Source organism: Camelus ferus, chromosome X (assembly GCF_009834535.1).
Source record: "Camelus ferus isolate YT-003-E chromosome X, BCGSAC_Cfer_1.0, whole genome shotgun sequence".
NCBI classification, from domain to species: domain Eukaryota; kingdom Metazoa; phylum Chordata; class Mammalia; order Artiodactyla; family Camelidae; genus Camelus; species Camelus ferus.
Genome location: NC_045732.1, coordinates 26127985 through 26134489, shown reverse-complemented (window position 1 = coordinate 26134489; position 6505 = coordinate 26127985).

Genomic DNA, 6505 nt, shown 5'->3' with positions numbered 1-6505 from the left:
CTCAACCATGTGACTCAAGCTTAACTCCAGGGGTTTGTGGAAAAAGAGAACTTGGATTATTTTTGAATGGCTTGGCAAGCTCTACCACATATTTTTTTTTCTTTCAGTCCAGCCCAGTACCTGACAGATACTTGCTGTTAATGAATGTTTGTTAACTTCTTAGTTTGTATTAAAAAGAACTTAAGCAAAGTAAACATACTTCTATAGCCACAGAATACATGTTTTTGCTTTGTGCAGAGTTAATCTTGATTCAAAATTAATTGTGTATACTCTGTTAAGCCACTGGATGCACTATATCCTTTAATCCTTATAATAATAACCCTTTATTTTGTCCATTTTTCTCACAAGGAAAACAAGGATCCTCAAGATTAAATTACTTGCCCCAAATCATATAAAGAAGGCAATCTGATTTCACTGAGCTTTGTTATTTGGTGGAGATTTTGATCATTTTCAGTTTTTAAATATTATTTTAGGTATGCAGTGTTGTCACAATAAATTTAGGAAAAAGAGCTTTGTGATTTAAGTAAGAAATATATATTTAGTCTTCACCCCTGTTTCTGACACGGAGTGCCTAAAACCCTTGGAATTTCCTGTGTGGTGAGAACAACTGAGATGTTTTTGTTATGTTAATGAGGTGACTTTTGGACCTAAGGATGGGGGCTGGTTGCCAGGGGAACCAACTAAATGATTAGAAAGTTGGAACTTTCAGCCCCTCCACCCCACCTCTGGGGAGGGGGAAGGAGGGCTAGAGGTTGAATTAATTGCCTATGGCCAATGGTTTAATCAGTGATCTGTCCACCAAAACACAAAAAGACTGGGTTTGGAGAGTTTTCAGGTCGGTGAGCCTGTAGAGATGGGGGAAGTGGCGCACTGGAGAGTGCACGGAACCTCTGTGCCCTGTCCCCATACCTTGCCCTGTGAAGGAAAAGCTGGGCTGGTCTAACAAGATAACTCACAAGTCTAGGAATGTGCAGGAGAGGCTGGGCTGGGCTAGCAGGATAACTCACAAATCTAAGTATTGGAATACTGATCTGAGTTCTGCTAGACTAACTTGTAAATCTAGGTTAATTAGTGTTGGTTTGCTGTTTATGTTTTTTGCTAGCCAGCTGGATTTTCAAAGATACATATCTGGCTTTGGAATGTTGGTTTGCTGCCTCCCCACCTCCACTTTTGTGATGATAATGCTGCTAAAGCTGTTCCATGCCTATTGGCCAAATACCCCAAGCTTGTACTTTACCCTATGAAACTTGATGCGCACGTCTTGGAGGTGCTCAGAGCTTCGGAGCAGAAGCCCCTCTGAGCCCGCCGGCGTAATACATCTGAGTACTCCAACCCTCCGAGTGGTGCTTGTTTCTTGACTGGCCTGTCGTTTCCGTAACAGCCCTATGCATCTCTTCCATCTGGATGTTCCTGAATTAAATTCTTTTATAATAAACTGGTGATCTAGTAAGTAAAATGTTTCTCTGAGTTCTCTGAGCTGCTCTTGCAAATTAATCGAACCACATGAGGGGGTCTTAGATACCTCTGATTAATAGCCAGTGGGTTAGAAGTACGGGTAAAACCTGGCCTTGTGACTGGTGTTGGAAGTTAACACTGCTGGTGGTGGGGAGGGCAGGGCAGAGTTGCAGTGTCCTATGGGACTGAACCCATAACCTGTGGAATCAATTTTACTGCTGGGTAGGTAGTGTCAGGAATGAGTTGAATTGTTGGGATCCCACTGGTGTCCCAAGAATTGCTTCTTGTTGTGGATAACCCTCTCTGACATTGCAATTAGTAGCAGAACCAAGTTAAGCTTTTATTCTCTTAGGTGGAAACCATGTTAAGACAGGAAAAGAGAAAGATTTGGAGCTGGTTGAATAACGGCCTTGTACTCTAAGGCAGGTATAGAAGCAAACTCGATGGCGTTGACTTTAAATATGCTTACTAATACTCTGCATTTTTTTTTGAAATAGGCTAGATGGTGTTTCATCACCCTAGCTGCTGGCTTAGCTGTTAATATAGGGTATTCTGTCAGTCGTGTTAAAAGTAGTGCACCAAAATGTTAAAATGGAAGATAGTGTTCTGAATTTTCTTCATTAAATAATCTCATGTCCATACCTAAGAGAGAGCATTTTTCATATAGCCTCTCTCCACTACTGGGACACACTGAATACCCTTAATCAGATCCTGGGGGTTAGTATCATATAACATTGAGGTACAAGACTGGTCTACTAAGCACAATTTATGAGATTGTTATGTCTTCTTGGAGAATTGTCTCCTGTATCATAATGTGATGGTCTTCTTCATTCCATTAATTTTTTTTGCTCTGAAGTCTCCTTTATCTGAAGTTAATACACCTCTTCTAGCTTTCTTTTGATTAGTGTCAGCATGGTACATATTACTCCATTTTTTACTTTTAATCTGTCTGTGTCTTTACATTTACAGTAACTGTCCTGTGAACAATATTCTTGTATTCTTACCCACTCAGATAGTCTCCATCTTTTAATTGGTGTATTTAGACCATTCATATTTAAATTAATTATTGATATAGTTGGATTAATGTCAACTACATTTTAACTGTGTTTTTCACTTTCTGCCATGCTTTCTACTTATTTTGTTGAAAGACATGAGGTGTTGTGTAAAAGGAACTGAGGTAAATAGGTCTTTTATGTGAGGTTTTAGGTTTATCTGGCTATGTGTTAGGCTGTGTTTATTGTTTACCATAGTGTTGGTATCAGAGGCTAAAGTGTCCTGGTTTTGTCTCCCCTATTCTGTTTAGGTTTTCCTAGAGACTCGAATAGAGCCTGAGCCTTGGAATTCTTTTCAGCTGCAATGCCCTTCTATCATTCAGGAGCCCTGCTGATGTAGAGGTAAGTAAGGGGCAGAGGGGAAGTGTTCTGTAGTCCTAGGATTAGGTCTCAATGTTTTAGTGGGCCTGTGGCCCTGGACTGTGACCTTCACAAAAGCTTCTCAGCTTTTTCATACATTATAGGATGGCTAGAATAGACTGGATTTGGGTTTTTTCCTTCCCCTGCCATGGAAGGCTAGAAGGGCCTGAGGTTGGATATTTCTCTTCCCCAGCCTAAACTGGACTCTGTTAATGCCCACATTGGTTAGGCTCTGGTAAAAATAATTTTCCTTGAGGGCGGTCTTTTGTTAATGAGAACAGACCCTATAGGTGTATTTCAAAATGGGTACTTTTCCCTTCCCGCTGTTAGATGCACAAGGAGATTTTTCTCTCATTTCACTCTGAAAACCTAGTGGTAAAATTCAATACCTGGTGGTAAAAGCATAGAGACCTCCACTAAGGGTGGGCCCCCAGGAGTTTTTCTCTCTCAAATTAGTAGACACTCAGTCTACAACAATCATTCAGCTACCCCTTAAATGTTTCTACCAGTCTCCACCTGTGGCTTCTGCTCCTGGGAAGCTCAGATTCTCTGTATCCATCTCTCTCTCTCTCTAGGTTTTGGACCAGCAGATTACCCTGTGACCTCAATTCTCTAAAAGATCTCATATACTTTGTTGATTTTCAGTTTGTACAGCTTTTTGTGAGGAGGGGGGTTTATGACTTCTAAGCTATTTATATGTCAGTCTGGTAACCAGAACTCACCATAGTTTGTGGGAAGTAATGTTCAAGTCTATTTCCTTTAAAAGTTTCCTGCTGAATAGCAAGGAGTTCTAAATATTTTGAGAAAAAATTTGTCTTGGAAAAATATATATATATATAATTTCTTAATAATTAGCCAACTTTGTAAAGAGTAAACCCAAGAATAATTAAATGTATGATAGTTATTTGGGTCAAAATTATTTCAAAATCCTCATTTCAATTCACATAACCTAGATTCCCTCACTTTCTGTCTTTCAATCACCAGTGTGAACTACAGACTAGAGGTTCCATAATTATTCATTTATTATAGGTTAATTGCACTAATTTTTTAAAGCAGTTTGACTACATTATTATGGAGTAACCTAATCAGAGCAATCTGACCATTTTTCACATAAGACATCAGTTGAAGTCTGCTCAAGTTATTTTTAGAGAATTATCTGTCTTGTCGGTTGCAAAGGACTTCTGTGACATTTAAAAGTGCCCATACAATTATTTAGAGGTACTCAACTGCAATGTGGTAGATTTTCGAAACAAGTTATCTTACTTGTACAGCAAATTGTGAATAGGTGTGTCAGAGGTTGGGTTCCCTGGGAAGCCAATCTGAGACACAGTTTAGTTTGCAGGGGTTTTTTTTATGCGAGAGTGCCTTTGGGATCCAAAGCTGTGGAAGGGAGAAGGCAGGAGTGGGAGGAGGGAGAAGTCCAATTTTGAGACAGGGCCATCCAGAATCTCAGTCCATCCTGTGGGGAAAGTTCTAGAATTAGACTGGTCCTTTAGAATTATCCCTCTAGGGATCAAAAGGCTAGGCCTTATACCCTCATCTTAAGCGATCATTGGACCTGGGCTGCCTGAGAGAGGCGTGACCTTGAGTGAGGCAGCTGAAATAATACTTAAAGGAGCTGAGAGTAACTGGAGTGGCAGGTCCTCCTTTGAAAAGAAGCTATGTGTTGCATCTCTGCTCATGATGACCTGATAGTTGGATCAAAAGCACATTTCATTACATACTTCATTTAAATATGATTTGAGGTTAAACAACAGTCAGGGGATTGAGAGACCTTTATAACCTCAACAGATATTCATTGTTATGTGAGATTAGCCAACATAGAGGGCAGATATTCCTTTCACAGGCAATTTTTACAAAAGAATGCATTACAAGCAAAAAATAATAGGACAGAAATTTAAAACACAATATGAGCCCAGTAAAAGTTGCTCTTACAGTGCAGTGCTCTTTTTGTTTTGATAAAATTAAAGTTAAGATGTTTGATAGCATCTTGCTAAAATGTATTATGTGTGCTATTACTTTTATAGTCAAAGTGAGATGAACACAATTTGAATTTTTTTTAAATGATCTTTGGTCAACATCTTGACTACATATTATATTACATTCAGTATGTTATATATAAAATTGGTGTGTGTCCAAGAATTCCCCAAGAGGGTGGCCCGGACTGGGTTGCGAAAGTGACTGTAGGGACGGTATATGTTAAAAGGTTGATTTGGAAGAATTTCACACTGAGCTAAGGAGAAATAACAGTGTAGCTGAGAAAGACCCAGATGTTCATTGAGCTGAAGGTTGAGCCAAGGTTTTCCAGTTGTTTTAAGGCCAGGATCTTGAAGGGTTGGGAAGAAAATGATGGAGAACTGGATTGAGACTATTGGAAAGGCAGGTGGAGAACCTCTTTAAGAGTAATCATCTAGGCTGAAAAGATGTGATGATGCTCGGAGTTTGTACTATACCCAAGAGAATATACTATATGAATATTACACGATTAAAATTTCTTAAATCTGCTTTCTTTGTGTTTATACTTCATTCAACATGTATTTATTGTTTTCCCACTATTTTGTGAGCTGTTATGAAAATTTTGAATCTTAATTTTTTATTTTGTAACGAAACATATGTAGAAGTCAGTGAAAAAATCCAATATATTTATAAATTCCCATTTATTCACCATACTCTTAAACTTACTGGATCTAAAATCAACTGTACTTTTCTCCTCTCTTAGTTGCTTTCACATTTATGAAATAGTAATGAAATTATGCAGCTTGGACATTTTTGGTAACATGTATGTCTTTACCACTGACTTACGTAACAAGCAATTAAGAATAGACATTATGTAGAACTCTACAATATCTTTTCTTAATTTTTTTTTGTCAAGAGCATATATTTATGAAACTTTCAACACCAAACCTTAAAGGTTTTAGTGAGGGAGCAAAGTAATAATTCATTTCTATTTTGTACTTTATTAATTCTTAGTATTTTGTAGTGCCATTGAAACAATTTAAGTTCATCTGTGGAAATTTAATTTCACACTGGAAATATGACAAAAGATGTAATTTTAAAATATTTTGTAGCAGTAGAGATAAAGAAAAGATAGGTGTCTATATAGTCTTCTCATATCCTGGGTTGAAGGTGAAGATTAATTATAAGGATAAGATGTTAGACCACAGAAAGTGTGAATTCCATTGGGGGAATTTTTATGACGTTCTAAACCAGCACTGAAGTATTACTGTCTACTGATTTTTCTAAGTGAACTGATTTTTCTAAGTTATTCTCTATATAGAAATAACTACTTTTAGAATTTAGGGAAAGGAAGTAATAATTTTTTCTACAAATTTTGAACTCTGCTTCCCCAAACAAACAAAAAAAGAAGTATTTTGATTAGTTATAAACATCAAATTTTGGAAAAATAACCCTTTGAAAGTAGCATGCAGTAATTTAAAACACTTCCTTAAAGACTCAGAATTTGCATTTCAAAGGTATAACACGTTTTTCTTTCTTATTCTTGGTTTTATAAGGTAGCACAATAATATCTTAAAATAAGCTTAAAAGATTTTATTGATTTCATTTGGATAAATATTTCAAATTCTCACTAGAAAGACAATATGAGCTTTTTTATTGAAAGATTTATAAGAAATAAAATA